Source organism: Poecile atricapillus, chromosome 2, assembly GCF_030490865.1.
Source record: "Poecile atricapillus isolate bPoeAtr1 chromosome 2, bPoeAtr1.hap1, whole genome shotgun sequence".
Taxonomy (NCBI): Eukaryota; Metazoa; Chordata; class Aves; order Passeriformes; family Paridae; genus Poecile; species Poecile atricapillus.
The window spans coordinates 143,022,549-143,047,260 of record NC_081250.1 but is presented as its reverse complement, the minus strand read 5'-3'; the positions used below and the strand labels follow the sequence as shown (position 1 = coordinate 143,047,260).

At 38.1% G+C, this 24,712-nt stretch overlaps 1 long non-coding RNA gene across 1 annotated transcript in view; it reads right to left on the bottom strand.

Annotated features, from left to right (window-relative positions):
- LOC131576681 (uncharacterized) overlaps window positions 1–24,712 on the bottom strand; it is a 56,048-nt gene that overhangs the window by 12,334 nt on the left and 19,002 nt on the right. The window contains exon 3 of the long non-coding RNA XR_009277037.1: window positions 19,846–19,921. This is a non-coding gene — a long non-coding RNA (uncharacterized LOC131576681). The remainder of the gene's footprint in view (window positions 1–19,845; window positions 19,922–24,712) is intronic.

Sequence of the window (24,712 nt, the reverse complement as noted above, 5' to 3'; positions counted from 1 at the left end):
TATCACCTTCAGACAGTTAGCAGCCAAGGCTCAGGTACATTTTAGGAAAAATGGTGTAAGGGCAACAAATTAACAAATTAACTCATGTCCATACACTCAGAAACCCCATATTTAAGACATCAAATGGGGACATGTGACTAGATACACATAAAACTGGAAAAGAGCTAGAGAGATAAATAGTATCAAATATGAAGCATTGCATAGAAACTGTCATAGATATCAAATATGTTTAAAAGTATTGAAGGAATAATGACGTTTAAACCCAAGTTATCTTCTCATTCACACTTTTATTTTGTTACTCCTTTTCCTTTCACTGGAATGCACTAAGGATGGGAGTTTTTGTGTTTAACACCCACTGTGAAAGGGGTTGGAATTTTTTGAGTATCAAGAGACAAATATTAATGTCATGATTCAGTCAGGAGTACGGGTAAGACTGATAGATATTCAGGATTTATTCTACATTTGGTAGGTAGAGGCTGATTAGAAGTATATCTATAAAGGATTTTTACAAAGACTGCCAGTTTTGGAAAAGCTCCCAAACTAATCCAGCATAGGTAGATATGCTCAAAAATTCTGGGCTGGACAAGCTCTTGAATGCTGCTGCACTTGAAAGCTTGAAGAGATTTACTTTGGAACCATTGCAAACTGCTTAGAAATTCTGACATCAGGTTTAGAAGAGGGGAAATCAAGGAAGAAGTTTTAATAGACTCATAAACTGTATCTTTGTCATCCTTCTTTGTGTGGCAAGCCACTAGTCATGAACATACAATAAAGGTTTCCATGGTCTCAGCATTGAGGTGTGTCATTAGACAGTGAAAAACTTTCAAGATTGTCAATGTATTCTTGTAGGAAGAAACTATCTATTTCCCCAGAGTTGCTAGCAGGATTAGAATTACTTTAGCACCATATATGTATTTTAAAAATCCACTGCAAAGTATTCAGGAAGAATGTTCCACAGAGAACACTGCATAGGAGATTTTTCTTAAACATATGGCAGAAAGCATATTAGCATGAATAACTTCTATGACATTCCCCCCTCCTCCCAGCCTTGAAATTGCTGTGAGGCAAATACAAAGTGTAAATGAAAGTCTAGAAGAGAGGAAAGAAGTAGGATTTGCAAATCAGGGCTGGAATTTGAAATCCAAGTGTTCCTGAGGACCAGGTTTTTTTCTTAAAAAGATGGTTACTTTTCAGTTGCTTTTACAATAAATATTCTTGAAATTCAGAAAGTTCTAAGTCAAGTTATGAATCAATGAAGGGATTTTGGAGTGTATTTGCACATCTCTGTTATTATCCTACTAAAAAAATTCTTGTGACTGGGGTTTTCAACTTTCTTTGTCACAGAACTACTTTGGAAGGTTATGTAATTACAAACTGCCTTAGACACCCATATGCAAAGTTAGAATAATAATGCATCCTTTCTGTTATCTGTGGAAGTTGTGAGCAATTTGTGGAGGAAACTGGGTCTATTAATGCTGGAGGCTACCTCAGATATCTGTGTCCACTGCTAACAATAAAAACTCCAGACCCTTTTAATCTTGAAACATCTGAGCACAGAGCATAAGAAATGTAAGAAGCCATTTTTATTCTCTCCTCTAGTCTTTGTAATCCCCCTGGGAAGCCCAATAAGGATATAAACATAATTATCAAAAGTGATTTCATTAAATAGGAGATAGCAGATTTCCTGTCCCTCCTCAGTCTCTGCTATCAGCAATGTGATGATCCTAATCTCCACATACATTGTTACATCCCTGCACTGATCTGCACGTCATTTCATGCAGTCATGAACATCTATTAGAGAAAGCATGTTAGGGAAATGTAGCAAGTTTTCCTGCAAAATGTTGAAAACTGAGTTCCAGAAAAAGAGCAATCAGAATCCCAAGAGATTTCATCAACTTTGCCTGATTGAGACCTCAGCTGCACCATTCAGTACTTTTGCTGTCCTGCCTCACTGTCTTCGCCCTTCTTCACCTGAGATGAGAACTCTGTGTGATGCCCAAATCCATTCTGACTGCATGTGCTCCTGCAGTTTGGAGATTAGAGCAGTCTAAATGGGAGTGATCAGCTCAAATTTTGTGTCAGATTGATGATAAGTTATGATTTCATAGCAAAAGTGGTGGGATGATTTTTTTAGACAAAAGGCGAGCAGCCAATCACATGCCAGGTAGGTTGCACAAGGTTTCAAGCCTTCCCTAATAAATGTGCTATGAATGAAAGCCTTTTACTTTGTGAAACTTTCAGGAAAACAAACAATAAGAATAAATTATTAAAGTGTACCTTTTCAATATTATCACATTCATAGAGGCAAATGAAATATCTGAAGCAGGTTTTTAACCACTCTGTTCTGTTTTTCAGTCATACAATTGGCATGTTGCTCTATTAGAGTTTATCAGAGAGCCACCAAGATTCATAATTTGGGCTTTTATAACCGGAACAAAGAGGATCTCGTTGAAAATGAAAGAAACATATAGTGGAGAGAAGAAGCAGATCCTAGTAATAATTTCAGATGCCAAAACAGTCTAGCAGCATTCAACTTTGAAGTGTTCCTGGTCCTCTAGGCTGAGGTCTTAATAAAACAATAAGATAGCTAAATTATCACCTCGCTAAGGCCCAGAGAAAGTAGCACTTTTGGGTATCATCATGTAGACTGAATGATCTAATCCAGGTAAGTAAGAGAAAATGCTGCCAACACAGCAGAACCTTCTTGATCCCTTTTGAAAGGTCCTAGGTGCTGTGGTGAGAAGCTGGAACAGATTTCAGAATGTGTTATCTCTGCTCAGAGACAATCCAGGGACAGTCACTGCCATGCAGGTGATGAGTGGAGAAACACAGCCAAAAAAATTGCTGAAGGATAGATTTTCCAGTTTAAAATTATTTTGAAACACTTCAGTGTTCCAGGCTCCTCCCCTGAATTGGCGATTGGATCCAGCCTTGCTGTTGACCTCATCTTTAAGAAATCTGTGTGATTTTAAATTTCTTACCATACTCACATTTAATGAGCTATTTATCTTTAGTTTTTATTCCATTTCTATTTTCTGACAGTACCAACAATATATCTTTCATAAATATTGTTATTACCTATTTAGGTTTAAAGAAAATTTATGTAGCTCTTGTCCATCATGGTATTAAATTGAAGTTCCTTAACAGTCTGTAGTACAAAAGTCAAAATAAAAGTTGGTTTAAAATGCTAGTTCCTTTGAAATGTTTCTGCAGTCCAGCCCTTATAAGAGTGTATATTCAGTAGTGATTCCAGATAGATTTTAATTTTAAAGAGAATTTCCTTACAAGTTTTCAAAACAATTGTTTTTCACTATTAAAGGGAGCATGAAATTTTCAAAGCAGAACAAGAAGATGGTTTAGAATGAAGATCAAGAGACAGAGTTTAAATTTGAGAGTGTTTTTTTTAATAAAGATAAAAAGGGCTATGGAGTTCTCCTGCTTTTACTCATTCTCAAACTTTTTTATAAAGCATGAAGCTAACGCAGAGTGACAAAATGCATTTTACCCACAAGACACCAGTTTATTTAGTATACATAATACCTTACATAAGAAAATCCAGATCACCACATTTTTTTGAGCTTTTCACATGAGTAGCTGAATGGTGGTTTTGTTGCAACCTTCCCTCAAAGAGATCAGATTTCACAGGTCTTAGACTAATTTTCACAGAGGGTAAATTAGAAGGACATCAACAACCAACATAAACACATTAATAAGCCTAAAATAGTGTTTTGGCTGGCAACAAGGCATGCTGTAACCTTGAGCAGCCACAGAGAAAGTGGTTTGGTTTTCTGAGCAGCAATGATAGCAAGGTGGCAGACATTGTTTATGTCCAGTCTTGGAGGATTCCCCTGGAATGCAAGCTTAGATTGGCCTGTGACAGACTGATCTGGCACTACAGAGCTCTGCATTTCTTTTTCTCTATTTTAGGTAAATTTAACCAAAACTAAATGGATTTCCCCCAATATTCACAAACAGCTCTAGCCCTAAAGTTGTTATATCTCCATCCATAGTTTTATAGTCTGTGCCAGTCTGTGTGAAGAGATTGACAAGAAAAGCACCCATCAAAAGTATAATTTTAGTGAATTAAGAGCAGCAAGTACTCTTTTGATCTCATAATGTATTTTTCACCTTGACTTTCTTGTTCTTTTGCAGAGCTCAAAGAAGGCCTGGATACACCTACTTATTTTGTATAATGTGTGTGACAGGAGGCACACCGTCCTGCACGTTATTTTCCGACAGAATTTGGAACATGGAATCTGACCCATGTCCTCACTAACTCCTGTGCTTGAAGACATCCAGGGCTTCTAATGAGTCCTTCAAAGAGCTCTTGACTCGCCTGTTCTGGACTGTAGCTCTAATGATACCATGGTGCACATCTACCAGGGAAGGCCCCTCCTGGATGGCATTTAGCATTTTTCTTTTTCTCTCATCTACAAGGAGCAAATTCTGCAGATAAACCAACACCTTTTACCAGTCACACATCCTCATTTATTCTTTCCATCAGTCTGTGCAGACAAACTCCTCTGGAGCGTATTTGATAATAGTGTGTAACAGGCAATTCTGGTCTGTAAATCCTGCATATTCAGGACTTACTACAACCCACCCACACACCATTACACATTTTCCAAATTTCAGGCCTCATTTTAATGTTTTTTTTTTTTTTTCACTGTAACCATCAGATATATATGTAAATCAGCTGCTAAATCTCCTGCCATAATAATGACACCAATGGGCCACCAAAATTCACCATGGAAATGGTAACACCTCAGTTGAGTAATGCTCTTGGAATATACCTCACAAGATGAAACAAATGTATCTTCTTTGTTCTGAAAATGCAGATTCAGGACCTTTCAGTTGATCAGAGTTCAGCTACTGAAAATTGCATTTTGGAACCTAAATTCTCCTGAACTAAGACTGTACTCACATTGAGACTGAGATAATTTGTCATTACTACCCTTCATTTCATGGGAAGACTTCTTAAATATTTTAAAGAGCTCCACAACAGATGGATAATACTTCTGCATGATCAAAAATGTAGTGTTAAAAAGTGATATTTTTACATTTAATTTTTATATGATTGGTGCATTTTATATTGTCAAATTAAATGTCATATCTGGTGGATAAAAATGTTTCTCCTCCTTAAAAGCAACTCTTAAAAAGAAAAACAGTTAGGATTCTTCTGACCTGTATATGAATATTCCCTGTTTTATTAGAACTGTGAGCTTTCTGAGCAAGGTCAAAACAAATAAAATTGTTTAATGCTTACATGGTAATACTAATATAATCAAAATCACATCTAGTAAAAACCAAGTCAGCACAGAATGTTTTGAATTCAGCAAAACAACGTTTTCTGATTTTTCTGCAAAGAAATTTCTGTAAAAAATATCTGACAAGTTATACAAACTGCAGCCTATTAAAAGGAATTTAGCATAAAGGAATCTAGCAAAAAATTACCTGTTTTCTAAATTTTTCTAGAGGTGTTTACATGTTATGCATATATTCTTTCCTCCAAAGATTTGTTTCTAAACTGATTTTGTTTCCTTCTATCTCATTAGCCCTGATACCCTTATAGATGGAGAACAGTTCATGTGAACTTTCCCAAACCTCACAATTCATCTCCAAACTAGAATAACAATAGTGGTTGAAAAAGAAATGAAAAGCTAACCACAGCCTCTATGTAAACATTGTGATATAGTAACAATTCTCTTCCATCCCTTCTTAATTTTTTTTTTTGATGTCACCAGACCACCAGATATAAAACTCATTCTGTCCTGGTATTTATATTACTGCTAAAACTGAGCATCTCCAACTTCTTGGAAGAGAACCAATTTTCTACCTTATCTTATTTTGAAAATTACAGGAGAAAGATCTAGAAGAAAATGCATTTTTCTAGTGCTTTTAAAACAAGCAGAAGTTTAAAGCTCATTGACAATAGGACATATCAAAAGATAGCTTTTGTCAGTAGTTCTAAAAATCATCCAGACTGCAGTTTTCAACCAAAAAAAAAATCAACCTTTGCAACTCATTTATGACCATCTTAAAATGTCTTGGACTTCTTATTCCTTTTCTGCACTGCTCCTGGATTGGGATGACAAAACCAAGAACCTCATTGCCTTCTGCAGATGCTGGCACAAAATTTCAGCAGTGTAACCATGTAAGCTGTGTAATCCCTTGGGCTTCCAGCCATGACACAGCTGCTGCAAGGGGCAATAGGCAGGCACTATTGGGTGGATTTATTATAACTATTTTAAAAATAGCATGTGTGACACTGAAAATGGGCTTTAGATAGAGGGGAACTTTTAGGAAAACAAAAAAAAAATAAGAAGTTTGTAATTTGTCCCGTTAACTGCTTTACTCAGCTGATAGGCAAGATCTTTCTCTGTTTTTACAGAAAATGAGGAGAATATCAGTATTCTCCAGATGGAATGACAGTGCAAACAGCTATGAGCAAGGTTTCCTCTGTAGGACATGTGCACAGGCATGGACACCCACTGTTTCATGTGTATCAAGGATGACAAAACACAGAAGAGATGACAACATGTTTACTTCTTCACAGGTAAAAATGTCTGTGGTTCTTCAAATTTTCCTCTTTGAAAGAAACTAGGGCATCAGTGTGTATCCCAAAGCCAAATGCAGCAGAAGTCTAATATTTGGAATTGTCAGCCTATTCAGCATGACACTGAGCAAAACTGAGGGAGAACACAGAAGACAAATTAATTTCTCTGAGAATATTAGTTCCACATGCCACACAAAATAAGGATGAGAAAGAAACTAGTTAGATACATCTAATGTAAAATACTGTGTGAGTGGAAAACTGAAGGGGGTGCTAATTTAATTTCTTCTGAAATAAATCTTTGTGTGCTGTGGGGAGATGCAATGCCAGGTCAGAAACCACCACCACAACCTCTACAACACTCAGAACACCCCAGGGGCTCTCATCATGGGTAAAGAAATAATTAAAAATAAAAGAGTCTTTTATATTTATATAGTTGCTTTCATCCCAAAAGATCCAGATATTCTTGATGAATTTAAACATCCATACCAATATATATGCAGAAAACCTCTTCCACTGCTGAAGCAGATAATTTTTATAAACAGCAGTATATAAGCCAGAAAGCAAAGAAAGTTACTTAATCTAAATTAATCCAAAGAGGAAATCCTATTTCTTTATGTCTTTTGTCATAGTGTAGAAGGTCTAGCAGAATCGGAAAGAGATATATTCTGGTCTAATTGAACAAGTGCTAGCTTTAATTCTTTATTTATTGTGGTTTCTGAAGAAACCTGATATTCAAAACCCATCTGGAAATGGTCCTAGGTAACCTGCTCTGGCTCATGCTGCCTGAGCTGGTGGGTTGGGTCAGTAAATTAACTCTGGATGTTCCTTTCAACGTGAATAATGATGTGATTTTCCTTTACAACTGAAGCAAACATTTATTTTTTGTCACATGGAAGCAATCACACAATTTCATCATAAAATACCTACCTGACTGTTTACTCTTGATCTGAGAGAAGTCCCAAATAAAAGGTTTAAAACTGCTAAGGTATCAGGTTAAGGACTGAGGAGATATTTTTCCTACATGTGAAATCAAGTACTCAGCCTTACAGAAAAGAATTTTCTTTGGCGCGCAATATTGGGGTTTTCCTCCATGAAAAACTGTGGGAAAGGACAGCTTCTGGTCTGACAGTCTGGCCAGCTTGTAAATGCAGAGGCTCTAAAACCCTTGATCTGGTGACTGGGATTGCAGAGTGTGCCCATCTGTTAATTGTCCTGAACCCATATCTCAGACCTGGGAATCCTACTGTGCAAGAGACCTCAGCAGCCCTTCCAAGAGCCTTCCAAAGGCCACCATGGAATGTCTCTGTTGCACAGAAGAACAAAGATTTCACAAACAGAAGTTTGTGAAAGCTCTAAGGTAAATGGTCACTCATCCTAACCTAAACTTAAAAAGCTAATATTTTTTAAGTTCTTTTTGAAGAGATATATATTTCTGAAGGTGGCAAAAAGCTCAGATCAAGTACTCAAGCATTCAGAAGTATTTTATCAACACACAATGTTCAGTGGTGAATACAATGCAGATGTTTCAGAGACAGAAATTCCCAAAAAAATTTATTTGGCTGATTTTACACATGGGGTAGGCAAAGAGCAAACCCCAGAAAAATTCTTCAGAGAACCTGAAACAATTAAGTGCCCAGCTAATTATCCTGGAATAACTCCTGAAAACTACCAGTGTGTTGGGTATATTATAAATCAACTCATCTGAAATCCATAGTGGGAAGAAAACGACAGAGAATTAAAATTTAAATCTTGATAAATATACACACACACACACACATGCATACACACTGCCCTGACATTTAAAGGGCAATGCTTAGACAGCTGTGTTTCTATTTTCCTTCATGATTCACAAAAATATGATCCAGGCTAATAATAACACATAGATAAATGTCTTCTTCCCATTGATGTACTTTAAGAAAATGTTTTTTTGAGATAACCATGCCAAATCTCCAGATGTTGGCCAGGTTGGATTGATGTTGAAACAGAGGAAAACGGTCTTCTCCATCATTGCTGAGAAACAAATATCATCCCAGCCTGGCTGGGTATTGTGGCTGACAGAATAGCTGTATTTTTCTATAAACAATTGGTTGAACTACAAAGCAGAGCTATGTAATTTTACTGAGCTGAGCAATAATTTGGGCCTTTGTAAGGTTCTGTTGCCCCAGACAAGAAAAAGCCACATTTCAAAGCATTATTGAGGTCTTATACAATGGACTAGCACCTGAAATGTTGGTGAATAGGAGGAAATCTTTGTAATGACACTATATGTGAAGCTGCCCAGGGAAACTTCCAGCGAAGGCATCAGTCTATAGCAGGAGTTAAAATGTGTATTTACAAAGTATATTTGCAAAGTCTCAGTATAAAGATCTGCTTAGAGGGAAAAGCAAATAGCTGTCCTAAGTTTTAAATCAAACTTTCTCAAAAGTTTGGCTGATAACTATTATACTGTCATTTTTCTATAGATTATTTCACACATGTGACCTTGATATTTCCCTGGATCAGCTCCTGACCACTGTGCCACTCAGGATTCGATTGTGCTCCAAAGCTTGGTGCAACCCTTGAGGACTACACTTTTTGCAACAGCATGGGAGCATTCAAGGAAGATGCACCACTGGCTGAGGGAAGAGGCATTTAAGTTCAGTTTTTTCTTTTATTATCAAAAATTACACAGGGAAGAGCTCAAAGAGAAGGTCTTGTAGGTTCACAGCTGGACTCCCAGAAACCTTTGGATAAGATAACAGTGTGAAATGAAGAGCTGAAGCAGTAGAGACCTCATCACAAAGGTAAAGTCTGCATCCTGACTCGTTGAAACGTATAATCTTCTTCTGTTTGTTAAAACAAAACAGTGCAAAAATTCATTTTGGAGATCAGATTTTCTGCAGCTCCCTGATGAAAGAAACATGGCAATAAACCTGCTGTGAGATGGTGAGTTGCTCAGCCATGTGAAAATGAGCACAAACCCAGACTGTAATATTTGATGATCAATTTGTTGCTTGTTTATTTTTTTTCGTTGCTTTACTATTTGCTTTACTTTGCTATACTTCCATGTTATTCCTCAGACAGATCCATATTCTTTACACAGAACTATAATGCCTGAGGCTTGTAACTGTATGACCGCTCTCATTACAGTCATAAATCTTGCATTTAGTTGTCCTTTCTCAGCTTTGAGTTGTCTTCTGTGCCACGTAAACTTCACTTTCTCAAACACCTCCTGCAGATTTGGAAGGGGTTGAGATTTTTCTTGGGTTTATTCTCTTCTGGGCACTGTGGTGAACTGTGAGTTTCTTGATTCTCCTGCTGCTACAAAGAAACCAGACATATAATTTCGAAGAGCCAGCATCTGTTGCTGGCAGGGGTGAGGTGTTCATATTCTGATGACTCCCTGTCCCTGCAAAGGGACTTCCCTTTTGTTTGCAGTAAACTCTGGTATCATGCCAGCACCAGGTACTAGAGGGCACCTCAAAAACCACTGCACCAGGACTCAGAGGATGAGCTTTCTTTGAGGAACCTAAGGTATTAATAACTTTTGATGCTGCTCCCTGAAATGCCATGGAGCACTCACTGCCTGGCTGGCCTCCCTGTCTTGACCATGCCACAAAGCAGCCTGTGCAGAGACACTTTAATATTTGTACTACCAGGTTTGGTGTGGGTTGTTTTGGATTTCTTATTCTGAATGACACATCAGCATCTACCACCCCTTCAATTAAGCTTCTTTGTTTGTTTGTTTTATTTTTTCATTTAAATCTGACTGTTGGATAATAAACATCATTTGCAGTAACCACACAAACTGGGTGCACGCAGGTTTTAGAACGTGAAAATTACTGTGAGTGAGGAGCAACAGATTATTATATGTGTTCTATTATAATTAATTACTTTGCACAGCTGGGAACCTTGTTACAAGTCTTAGGTGTTTGCAAGAATGAATGGCCTTGTAAAATGTAGCTGGCAGCTAAATCCACTCTTGTCATCCATGCTCGTTTTTGGTGCTCTCAGTGCTGGATAGATGTGCCTGCCAAAGGCTCTCATCGGCCCATTAGTGTCTGGAGTGGCTATGCTCTTAAAAAGACATTTTTATTGCTCTCTGCCCTTTGGTTCATAGTCATCACAGACACCTGGGAAATGCTTGATACACACAAACAGCTAGGACGAGCCAGAAAAACAGTCCTTGCAAAAACCACACATTACATATATTGATAATTACACACCAGAAGCCATCTGTTGAAAATATTTTTCAGATCCCTTTCTTAGATCACTGGTATAATTCAGGACCCCACGTGGCTGTTCATGTCATTGTTCATTGTTCATGAATCATTAAATCTCCATTTCGGTTTGGGAAGGAATGATGAAAAGAAAGGTGATTATAAAATAAATTTTCTCCCATTATTTTTCCTCCAGTTGTGGTCATTCAGTCCCAATAAGACAGAGCTAGAAATGACCTCTGAGGCTTTGATTAGCTCACAAAGAAGTGCCAGTATCAGGGGGGATGATTGTGAAGAACTTGAAAAGGCCACAGTGCCTTTTTATGGGACTATGAAAGGTTGGCATGGCCAATGGGCAGCCAGTGTGGGGGACAGGGACAAAGAAACTCTGGGAAGCAGGTGGGGTCTGAACATCCTGATATCCACCACAGCTCCCACAGGTCACTCGAGATGTGGAAGATGTCCACCACTGCTGATTCTTTTGGGGACACTTTGATGTTTTCTGCCACAGTGCAAGATACCTGGGTTTGATTCTTAGGCCAAGGACAATATATATGGTACAAGGACAAAATAAATATGGTACAGTTACCAAGCTCCAGGTAAGGAATTGTAGAAAATGCTGTCACAGAATTTATGTTTACTTGAAAACATTGCACTGTGTAGTCATTTTGTAGGATATATTCTCTTCCATGATGACTGCTTTCTCTTTCAAAGGATCCCATCTAAGCAAAATTTTAAGGGAAGTGATTAAGAGAGAGAGAAGGCAAATATACAAAGGAACTGGAAGTCATTAATCTCTTTCAAAAATATACCTGATTTTAGACGATGATGATTAATAACTGATGTAGGTTTGTTGTTCAAAATAAAATGCCATTAATTTATCTGGGAGTGAACTGTAATTTAGTCTATTATTTCCTCCCCAGAGACAGTCTGCTGTCTCATGACCCACTGAAAGGTCTACAGGTTACAGAAGCAAGGTTTAACTAACCAAGAAAACAACATTAAACCTATGTTTATATTTCAGTTGTCAGAAAACTTCACACAGACCTTTAAAATTAAAGGCCATCCAAAGGTATAGTGCATGTTCAAATAGAGACACGAATGATCTCTTTTGACAGGCCATATATGCAGTGTGGGAAGATATTTTATGTGCCATCTGAAGTATGAGTCATTGGGAAAATAAACACACAGGAAAAAGAAGCATTAGCAAAGCAATTCCACTGTGGAAAATGAAGGTAGTAGGAGCAGTCAGTGTCATGAAGGCTTGAGTGCCTTTGTACATGGGAGGAGAAAGATCAACCAGGGATTACAATATGTTTGAATACATTAAAGAAATATTATGAACATGCATGATACAAAATGAAGGTGGAAATATGTCTCTGATGGCTAAAGACTGACTCAAACTTGCTGTCAGTCAAGTGGAAGAAAATAACTAGCTTCTTCTAGATTTTGATCCAAATTAAATATAAAAAGTCCCTTGGTATGACCATTCTTAAGAATGTCTGGCTGAAGAATAAAGATTAATTTATTTAAAATTAATATTAGTATTTAAAATTAATATTTAAAGATGACAAACCAAAGGTCAGAAGTGATAGGATTTGCTGATCCAATTCACTGAACTTTTGGGTCATAAAGGCAAGCATATTGCACTATTGAGTGATACTGTTTTTTAGGAAGTTCACCACTGAGATATTATTTTGACTGATTTCATGGTATAAGATTTAAATGCATATATGGACACATTGACCTCAGGAAGTCTTGACAACACTGGTGTCAACTGCTCCAAGAAATAGAAATTATTAATTTGCCAAAAGTAATTCTATCAAGAAAGAAGAACTTTCTTCTTGGCCTCACCCTTCAGCATCCTGAAAGCTTTGCTGCTCTGTGATTCCTCTGTGATTCAGGGTGCTCTGAAATATCTCTCACTTGCTCATGGGTGTGTATTGATGGGATAAGAAGGTGTAAGGGTTCAACCTACTTTTCAGCCTCATTTGTTGTTATGTTGAACCCAGAGATCCCCAGAGTGGGGAAAAGACTTTGATACCTGGAATCAGAACTGGAAGTAAGAGCTAGAAAAAAGCTGCCAAATGTGTTGGTCTTGATACCTTCACAAAAATAATTCTTCCTGGAAGAACACTACTGTTCCATGGAAGAAAACATTACATGAGAGTAAGGATTACATTCAGTTCACCCAAGCTTAGGTATCTCTGCAGACGTTAGCTGAGTTTTCCAGGTTCCTGTAATAATGATTTGGGGTGCAACTCACCCATGAAAAAAGGAATGTGGGGGGGTTTTAGGATAAGGTAAATTCCTTCCTGAATTATGAGCATATAAATTTGGAAACACTAGTTTCTACCACCTGATCCCAAGATATGTTTTTTCCCCTAGAATGAAATTGAGAAATAGAATTATTCCAGCTAATACAGTGATATTTCCATCAATATAGACAATAACTCTTTAAGACTTGAGCAACATTATTTCCTTGCATAAAAACCTAAATTATGGGGCTGCCCAGCCTTACTCCAGAGCCTTAGTCAGTGCAGTCAGCTAAGGATCTGAGCAGAAGGTGTTCTGTAAGGATTACATGCAGTGAACACACTTGTCATGTGCATGCAATAGATTTTTTTTTTAGTAATTATCAGGCATACACCTGCCCTGAAAATTGCAGAGGTTCAGAGAAGCTCCCCTAGTGCTCTACAGAATTAATAGTTGTTAACAGTAAAACTAATCAGATTAGCATAATTTAATTCAGATAAACTCTTATTTAAGGGGTCTGTGGGAAGACAGTGCCTTTAAGTTTCTGTTGTGGTTTTAAACTAGTAACAAAAAAACTACTTATTTCTTGCTAGAGATATGGATTAAAATAAGAGCAAAACAGGCTTAAAACTTAAAAGGAATAAAGACAGTTTATTAACAAACTACTAGAATAAGAATACCAAAATAAACTTTCAGAGAACCTTTTTACTTTTCACTACTTGATCATTTCTTTGTACACATAACAACATAGAGACAAAAAATTTAGAATCTTGGTGGTCAAAAACAGTCTCAATTTCTAGAGTCTTTTCATCAGTCTCCGCAGAGAAACAGAAGTCTCTTTCTGCTAATTCATGGAGTTTCTAGAGTCTACTCCTCCCACTGTACACTCTTCCGAGGTGTGCAATGGGTCATTTTAAGTCCCGGGATGCCATTTTTAAGGATAAGTAATTCAAAGGTAGAAATCTTCTTCATTTCTCTCTGTGAGCCCTCCTGGAAAAACAGCCATCTCTCTGGCTCTTTCAAAGCTTCAAAATCTTCACTTCACTCTTAAGTTCCAGCAACTCACAGTTATCACAACTACTTTTTCTAAAGTCCACACTTTGAATACTCTATTCCTCCCATACTCTAGTCATGAATTAAAGGAGTCTTTAAACTACTGTCCATCTCTATAGCTGTAACAGAAAGACTTTTCAGCAACAAGCATCTCCTTTTCTCTCTTTCTTATTTAAACTCAACTCTTGTCTTCACTGTTTTTGGTAGTTTTATGATGTCTTACATGTTAATTGTCTCTCTCTGTCTTTTCTAAGAAAAAGGAGTAATCTGTTTGTTTATTCAGGTAGTAAAAGAATTAAAAGTTTTAAGAAAGCTGCAAAAGTTCATAGTGTCAGGTTTCAGTCTAACAGCAGACCTTGAAAACTAAACACAAGTGTTAAGCTCGGCTTTTTCTCTCCTCCCCCCCCCCCATCCCTGCGGCCTTGTCCCGGGCCTGGGAGGGGGGGGAAACCAACACAGAGCTTGTTACCTCTCAAACACCGGAAACCAGAAAGAGAATGAGAAAGCTCCGAGTATACTTCTTAAGGGGGTGTTTACAAGTTGAATTCACTTTTTAATGGTCAGATTTGCTGTCAATTCTTGGAAATGGCTGATAATTGGTCAGGAAGAAAAACTCCCATCAGTCACCAGTAGCTTCAACTTCCTCTTTTTTTCACTCGGTCTTAAAGGTGAAGCTAACCCATGACAGTTTCAGCCACAAACAAACCTAAAGCACGGTGCTAATAACACCAAGGTGGCATGTTTGATCCCTATATGGGCTGTTCACTTAAGAGTTGGGCTTGATGTTCCTTCTGGGTCCCTTCCAACTCAGAAGGGATTCTCTGAGCTCAGGGAGACAGGTGTACCACACCCAGACAAACCCAGAGTCTGTGGAAGGTGAATATATCGGCTGAAGAGGGGTTTGAAAACAGGGATGGGCAGTTAGTCTCCAACATTTGAAAAGAGCCACCATAGCCGCTGGGATGGACCTCTCTGGTACATTGCCCAAAACAGATTAGACCAAAACTTCTGCACGAGCCCTACCCCTCTGGCAGGTGGGATTTCATAGATGCTCATTGCACTGAGTGCCTACTTGAAGCCTTCTGCAAGTAAAAATCAACCCATTAATATTTTCTATTACAAGTAAAAAGAAATCTGAACGACATAACAAAATCTAGCAATCAGAGGATTGGAGGGACAAAACGAAAAAAATAATCCTGATAAGCTGGTGCTACTGTTAAATATAGTCTATAGAACTATGAAACAGCTCAGTATATGCAAGAAGGAGCAAATAGTCCTAAATGACAGTTTGTAGGACTTTTCACAGAAGAAATCCACTCATGTGGGTCTACAGGTTGTGTTACCAGCAGCCAACCTGCTCTGCCCCAGCACAGTCAAGCCTTTCAGGACAATTTCTTCACGTGTTCAGACACAGTAGCGAGGAGCCCACGTATAAGAGCTGCCCTTCTCTTGGGAGGAGAAGATACCAGAGAAGAAAAGGAATGTTGGCAGCTGCTCTGCTGACAGCTTTAGAAAGTCTGACTTGGAGACCATTTGAAATGTGAGGGATAATCACACCTGAGCAGTGCCCAAATGTCTTTGGGTACTGCAGCAACCAGTTTGATACCCAATATGTGGTATCTCTGGGGCTCCCAAAACAGGGAAAACTAGAAGAGAGTATGTGGAGACAGAGAACACCCTGAAGAACATTTAGAGCATTGTGCAGTCAAGAGAAGGTTATGGCAAAGGGAGTTACAGAAACACAAACACAAATTTTAGCTTCTTCCTACCAGCTGCTAATCGCTGCACTGGATCAGCTCACTTGGACTGACCAGGCTCTATGGTCCTGCCCCACTCTGCTTCTGCAAGAAAAACCATGCTACAGTTAAAACAAAACAGGAAAGAGAAGAGCAGAAAAGGAAAACAAAGCCTGTTCTTGATGTTCAACGTAGGAAAAGGAAAAAAAATGGAAAGAAAAAGGAAATATCAAATGAAGAACCAAAGGAATCAGCTGTGGGAAAGAATCTTCAAATGACCACTGGAAATATGAATTCTGCCAGAAAAGACCTCAGCAGCAGTTGCTTTATTGCTTATTTTGTTTCTGAAAGGGCTTTAAGAGCCTGCCAAGGATGCAGATGAAGATTCACTTTAACAACTTGAAGCTGAGGGAAGTCTGGCATTTTCCTATGAGTGACAGGTTAAAGTTACGACAGAAGAGAGCTTTTATTTTCCTTGTATGCTCCCCATTTCAGTCTTACTTGATTGCCCCAGGCTAGTACTTTACACACAGACACTGATAAATCTGAGCTCCAAAGGCAATATTATATACTACTCAGACATGCAGCACAGACGCAACTGCTTAGCTGACTGTTACCTGTAAAACCTAATTAAAATCAATAAAGACTTGTAGCTGGAGGTCCATGTTTTATCAGAGCATGAAAATGAGACAAAACTCCCAATAACAGTGGGAGTTTATCTTTGCAAATATCTTACAGTAGCCTGTGAACAACCCTCACCTCAGGGTATTTACGCTATACCTGACCAAAGTTTATCTGTCAACCCTGTAGGAATACTGGCATAGTTAACATTTCCTTCAACTCTAAATCTGCCATGGGATTAATCCTTTGCTCTTTAGTGACAAGAAGGAAGGTAGTTTTAGGCTAACATCACTGTAAAACTCTGCCATAAGCTTTCTAATGGAATGGCTCTGAGACCCACCAGCTTGACTTTCATCCAGAAGTTTTTAGCTTAGAAAAACAATTGTCTTTTCCCAGAAAAAGCCCTAAACAATGCCTTTAAAGAGGTGTAAAGGAGGAAAGTCCAGAATCTGAAATAGGATCTGTTGGCCTGCTTCTTCACAACCAACATTTCTGTCAGGGATTTCTCAAGTGTGAAAAATTCAGGGTCCAAATCTATGGTTTGAGATCGTGCATCTGGCTGGTACTTCTTTATTTCTCTTTCTTTAAAATATCAAACTTTGGTTAAATACAGAATTCTTAAGTGATATCACTGATAGCTATCATACTAGTGTTCACTAGAGTTGAATTCCTGTTTTACCACAGAAGTGGTACAAAATAAAAAGAAAATGGAAAGTCAGTTTGAGTCTTTTTACCCAGTTCTCCATATACAAGGTTTCTAAGCATCATGGAAAACTTTTAAAACAGAGATATCAGCAGTGTTGTCCTACAATGTCTCTGAAGATCTTTGAGATGAAGAAGAATATAAGAGAATTTAATTTTCCATGTAGTTTTGTACATTATAAGTTCCAAAACAGCAACAGATTTGCTCTTTTTTTACTTTCTCAACTGTAGGCAGTTCTCCATCACCGAGAAACAGCCAGCTTGTAGAGGCTCCAAGTCCATGTCCCTACAAAATGAGCTAGAGATTTCCTTGCCAATAAAGAAGATTTAACATAAACAGGTTCATGTAGCTCCAGTCCTGCTTCCAGTACCAGTGGGTGTCATTAGCACATACATCGTGTGGATAAACCTGTAAATCTCCCTCTTCCCATTTAGATATGGTAGAAAATCCACTCTTCTATTTTGTGAGAACATCAGACTGTTTGGTTTATGAATGTTGAAGCAAATTAAAGGCAAAAAAACCCAGTATTGCCTGTGTGCTGTTAAGAGAACAGTTCAGTTCTCTTAATTTTTCCTTCAGCAACTCACTGCCTACTAATAGTGTACTTCTCAAGAGGCAATATAAAATTGAAATTAAAGTATCTTCCCACTAATGATGTCATCAATATTTTGATTTTAATTTCTTAATATTAAGCACAAAAGTTGTGACCAAGTATTTGCTGATTCTTCTTCTTGATTCATTTTTTATGATATCTTTTTTGTTTCTGCATTACAGATGAAAAGTTGTTAAGATCTGTATTTTATACAATTTTGAGGTTGGGCTATTGGTTACACCAGAAGCCCAGGACTCTGTGTGACTTTTAAGACCAGAATGATTTGATGTGGAAGCAAAGAGTCGGATGAATTTCCAATCCCCAGCCCTGTGCCCAGAGTATTCAGTCACTGCCATGCACCTTGCATTTAGATAGTAAGACCACCAGGTCTACAATAGTTAATACACCTGGCATTTAGCACTGCTTTAAATTTTGAAAGGGGAAGGGCAAAAAAAAAACCCAAACCTGAAGCTTTTACGCTGAGCACAATTTTGAATATATTTCTAAAACTATGGCAATGGCATCACTTTTCTGTTAAGGGTGTGCAATCATACTGACAGATAAAGATCACTTTTGGCCTTGTTTCATTATTCTGACAAAGATTTAGCCTTGTCAAAAAATTAAGTTATGTGAATTGAAAACACTTATTAATTTTTTTACCCATTACTGTGGTACCAAATCCTTGAGAAATAGTGATTTCTGGGCAATGTCTGTTTGTGTTTTCTTCCTTTTGGCAGCTGTTTATTTTATCTTCCTCTGGTAGTCTTTGAGATGTAATACCATCCCTCTATTTATCAGAATTCTATGCCTGTTTTTGATATGTAGAGATAGCCACAGGCTCCCCTAACCTTGTCTCATGTTGCTGTGTTGTATGAATTATTCAGAAAGTTTAGCTTTTGAAGTGGTCAGTAATTACATAACTTAGCATTGAGATAAAAGACAGAGAAAGAACATTAAGAGACATCACTGAACAGATTTTCTATCCTTCAAACACAGCCTTAGTGTATAAATTTTAGAGACAATGTGTTATTAACAAGTATCTTTAATGTACTCTGTAGCATTTTACATTTTCAGAGTTCAAGGTTTCCCCCCTGCTGCCTAAGGAGCACTTAGCTTCTCATTCCCCTTATCCCCATGCCTACCTTTTGAACTGTTCTTGCGGTTAGTAAATCCTTAAAACACTGGATTACAAGAACTAAGAACACAAGAAATGTCAATCATTTGTGCTTAGGTCAATACTAGATCTGTCCATGACTCTGCAGAAAGAGGCAATGTTTCAGGAGAGGAAAAAATCCTGGCCTCTCTCCATATATTCGTTCATCACTTCAAATGGTTCTGCTGGCATGTTAGGGTAGGGTTTTATCTTTATCCTCTTCATTTAGTATTTGTTTTGTATGTGTAGTCTGTGAATTTGCGTTCTTTTAAATATTCTGGTATGGTTTGCCTACAATACCTCCTGTGGCAGCAAATCACAGAAGTACTTTTTTAAAACCCTTTTTAAGTAAATCTCCTGGCAGTTTCAGCAAGTGATCTCTGGTTCTAATGTTGCAGGATTTGGAGAGAAGCAGTTCTACATTTCCCTCTGCCTGTGTGATTTTGTTTCAGAGTTCAGCCTTATGCAAGCTTTGTTTAGATTCTTTTTCTTAGGATACATTGACTTTGTCTACACCAACACTCATCTGTCACCTCTTTGACCACTTTTTGGATACCTGATGTAATCCCTTGTCATTGATGCGGCTCATGGTTACCCAAAAGGTGTTAATGCCATCCTCACATTTCAAGATATCACTTTTCCTTTTACAATCATTGACAAAATAATGAATAAAACTGATGTCAACCCTTATCCAGAGTAGGAGCTACTCCTGAGTTTTATCCAGCCTGAAAACCACTAAGCCCCTTACTCTGCTCTTCTTGACCTTTTACCAACTTTAAATTCATAGAAGGACCTTCCTGCCAAACTCGTAACTTCATAACCTTAATAAAATTTTGCTGCAGAACCTTGTCAAAGGTCTTTTTAAAACCCACATTTCTCAGGTTCACTGGGTTTCCAGTTATATACCTGCTGAAACCAAGATAGAGCAGCAGCAGAATGGTGGGACAAGACTCCCCATTCCAAGGACATTACTCACCCAATCCAGCAGTCTGTGCACTCCATGATCTTCTTTCCTTTCAGCTCTCAAAGCTTACTGATAAGAGAAGTTCCCCCTGTAAATAAGACACATGTCAGAAATCCTGACACAGCTTTTTGGTCTAATACTTCATGTATATATACCTAAAATAGGTGTAGCTCCTGACTGGTCTACTATGAATACATTAAGCACAGGAACTTCCACAGCATCTTTCATGATGAAGACTTTATTGAGCTTCTCTGCCTTATCTCTTCTCAGTGCTCCTCTGACATCATAGTGAGCAAGACTACCAATTTTCTAGCTTGTTTCCTTTCTTTAAATAAAAAATTGATCTCTGATGAAACATAATTTTCCAGGTGCTCTTCAGAGTTTTTTAGCTCTCTTGGTTTCCTACGACTTTTAGACTTGTCCTGACTTTTCATTCAGTTACATTTACCATTTTTAAATGCCAGCCTTTTCCATGGGACAGTATCCTTGTATTTCGTTGAATCATAGAACCATAGAATGGTTTGTGTTGGAAGGGACATATAAAGACCAAATAGTCTGACCCTTTGCAATGAACAGTAACATCTTCAGCGAGATAAGATTGCTCAAAACCCCACTCAGACAGACACTGAATGTTCCCAGGGATGAGACCTCATCAGAAAACTTGAGGGTTCATTTTGATCTCACTGTCCATGCCAGTGTTGAAGACACCACTCATTACTCTTCTCCATCTAGTTACTGAGACATTGCTTTCTTCTCACTGGATGAGGCCATCCAGACAAATCCTTATCCAAATTCAAGGTCCTGACTTTACTCTTTACCTGACCCATATCCCAGAGGAATGCAAACTCCACCAGTGTGTGATCACTGCAGTCCAGACAGCCTCTGGTCTTGTCACTGAGTAGTTCATTTATGCTGATTTGTTTCCTATGAAGCTGTTCAGAACTTTTATGAGATTTCTTTGTTTTCAAATTTGTAGCAGAGAATTTACCTGTAGTTCAAAATTATTTTTGAGGAGTCACAAAATTGTTTGGAGGCTTATTCATTGGTAGATTTGTTTTTATCATTGTTTTTATGCTGTCACATTTTATATCATTCCATAGGTGGTATATTTGACCTTTCTCTCTTCTGTGGTGTGTCTAAAACTATTTTGCTCACTCTAACAGACTGATTTTTCCTTCCTATGCATTAGATTTGGTCCTTCAAAACCAAATTCAGAATGGCAGCCTATCTTAAGTGCACAGAGACCAGTTGTTCTAGCAAGCAATTATTTATTTCTTCCAAAATCTTTTATCATATTCATAAGATATTGTTCCAGTCTAAATGCAGATCCTAGAGAACTCCTATCACAGATTACTCTTAATCTGCCAAAGTCAGTTCTGCCTGTAAAGGGTAAGGACTCCTCTCTTGCATTGAGAGCAGGTAAATAACTCCACATATTCCTCGCACTTTTACCAGTGTCCCCCAGTGAGTTCTTTCTGATGTCAAGTTTAACAGTCTACAAGGAGTTGCAAAAGCTCATCAAAAAAACAAAACCAAAAAAACCAAACAAAAAAACCCCCAAAAAACCAAAAACCAAACAAAAAAAAAATAGCTAGCTGATTTTCAACAATGGGAAAAGAGTTAAAAAATAACAAGTCTGGGACTCTCTGTTTTAAAAATTGTGTATGGTACACCCTCAGTAAATGGTTTTCAGGGTCTTCCTTATTTCCAGCAGCATATAGCTCCATGGTAGACATTATAGCTACTCTGCTTCACAGAAGCACTTATTTGGACAAATCTTTAGAATCACCACTTTTGGAACTACTTCCCTTTTTACTGAAAAAAAACATCTCACTTGCAGCTGTGCACTCATTAGCTAGATCTGTGAAGTTACTTTAATCAGCATTCTCATTTTCAATTAAATAGTTTTTATGATCTATTAACAACAACACTTAGTCACAGATCACATTGAAATATAAGTTCTGGGACAATATTAAACATAAATATTTAACATAAAAAAATATTTGCCTCATCAGCTATATTTTAAACTACTGCAATAGGAGAAAATAACTCTTCATCTCTGACTGTCCCTGGAACAGTTCAAAGGAGTCCTCATGTAACATTCATGCCCTTAGGGAAAATGTCAGAATGTAAGAATATTGTAAAGGATCAATGACTTTCAGAAGGTCAGACAAACCTTTTTCTGTTCCTCTTTCAAAAATTAAAAATAAAAAGCGTAATAATATTTCCATGTAATAAATCTTGGTGTGGTATGGAAAAAGATTATGTTTTATCCGCTGACGTTAGTTTAGTCATACCCAGAACCTCATTCCTGAAGCCACCAAAATTCCCTTTTTTTCATCTGCAGCTATAGTACAAGAGAAACTCTCAATATTTATTATAGAATAGACTCACAGAATAAGCTGAGTTGGAAAGGATCCACCGGGACCATTGAGTTCTCACCCTATGTGGGACACCCCAAGAGTCACACCATGTGCCCGAGAGCTTTGTCCAAAAGCTTTTTGACCTCTGTCAGACTTGGTGCTGTGACCATATCCCTGGGAAGTCTGTTCCAGTGCCCAGCCAGCCTCTGGATGAAAAACATTTTCTTGATACCCAACTTAAAACTTCCCTGACTCAGCTTCATGCTCGGGTTCAGTCACTGGCTGTTTGAGCGAAGACATCAGTACCTGCCCCTCTCCTTCCCCTCATACAGGAATTATACCCTGAAATGAGATCTTCCTTCAGTCTCCTCTTCTCCAGGACCAAACAGACCAATTGATTCCAGCTGCTCCTCGTACAGCTTCCCCTCCAAACCCTTCACCATCCTTTAGTCCTCCTTTGCAAGCTCTCTAAAAGGTTAATGTCTTTTTCATATTGTGGGGCCCAAAACTGCACACAGGATGTGAGATGAGGCTGCCCCAGAGCAGAGCAGAGAGGGACAATCCCCTCCCTTGACAGGCTGAAGATGCTGTGCCTAATGCATTTCTAAATTCTCCTCTGCTATTTGCATCAGTTTATAGGACACTTCATTGAAAATATTAGGGTTGCTTGTCTGTCAAGATGGGAGATCTCTTCATCATGTTGCAGGATGGTTTCTCAGGACCCTATTAATTCTGGGCTGTTGTTTTCTGGAATTTATGCTTCAGGATCAGCAACTTAATCTCCTCTGTGTTTACCAGGACGATGTCTGTGTTAAGCTGGTAATCAGAGACTTTGTTTCTTTAAAAGAGAATATTTTTAAAAAAACTACACAGTAAAAATGGATTCATTTGGAATTTGGATTGTGCCCACTTTTCCTTCTAGCAGGTGGAATACCTTTCCTCTTCAAACCACAGAGAACACATGAAGTAGCTATGTGTGGGAAGATATAGTGGGAGGCAGGTGGTAAATGATGTTCATATTATTCATCCCAATTCTTGACTAGATTAATTTCACTATGCTTCTGCTAGTGAAACAGAGATGCTAGGATGCAGTTCCTCACATCTGTGTCTCAGGTACAGATGTCAACAACTGGGCTATCCAGCTCCTGTTAGACTCAATGGGAGTATCATCAGTGAAGTGGGTGAGACTCTTCTGACCAAAGACAGACAGTCTGCCATAACCAAGACTGCACTGGCAATCCCTGACGGCTGTTCTGTGGAGTCCTGGCCTGCTGGGCTGTGCACCTGCATTGCTCACAGCCATAAGGTCTCAGATGATTTTTCCCCACACACACACACTGCATGTGCCATCCCCCCTGGTCACAAAACAGGGTTGAAAGCTGTATCCAGAAAATTATTCATATGCAGGCAATTAATATTCACAGTTTCATCCTGACACATTCAGAGCAATGCTTAAACTCTGTCACAAACCTCAGCTGAATCCAATGGACACAAACATACCCTGTGTGACCTAAAAGATTTGGGGTTATGATGCACAAACAAGTTACTTGAGGCTCAAAGGTAGCTGTAAATTAGTTGCTGGCAATATTTGTCCTACTATGTGTTCATCCCCAGTGGCACCCTACAGGAAACACAGGATAATCTAAGAAATTTTAGCCCCTACAGTAAAAAGGGCTCAGCTGCCTTGTGCTTATTAAAGAGGACCATGTGAAAAAGGGAAGTGGAGGACAGCAGTTAATGGCTGATATAATGGATGAGATTCAGCTGATCAAATGTAAGCATCTTTTACCTGTGTTTAGGTATATGGTGGTCAACCAGGGCTTGCTTGCCCAGCTCTTCTTATGCTAAGTAGACCTCCAGACTATGTAAAATGAATACTTCCCTATATTTACATATTCCTTATCTTGACTGTAAAAGGACTAGGTCACTTAGAGATGGAAATGCAGATAGATAGATAGATAGATAGATAGATAGATAGATAGACAGATAGACAGACAAGTAGATAGGATATGTCCCTTTTTGTTCCACAGCAATTTACACACATGATGTTATCCCAAAGTGATATGTGCACATTCCCATTACTTTTCACGAGCTGGGCCAGAGATTAAATTTTTTCTCCTGGTGACAATTATCTTTCCCAGAGAAAGGTGATAGGGCACAGCTGCAATAATGTTTTTTCCATGAGCCTTTCTGTAGTGTACATCTTTTATTCCAAATCTTTTAGAAGAATAACATTTTTACATTAATTAGCACTTGTATTTGTGTATTTATGGAAGCACTTCACAAATTTCACTTTATTTATGAAAACATTTCATGCTGCTATCAACACTATCCCTAGAAACTTGGATTGTTTGCATTAAAAATAATAATAAACAAGCAGGAGTTCATTTGAAAATAACAAGGTCTCTGAGCAATTTCATTGTTTGGAAAGAGGGTCATTGCTGAAAGCATTTTCATTGAGGCTGATTAGATAGAGCATGAGGGGGTTTGCTGCAAATATTTTTATTCCAGCAGCA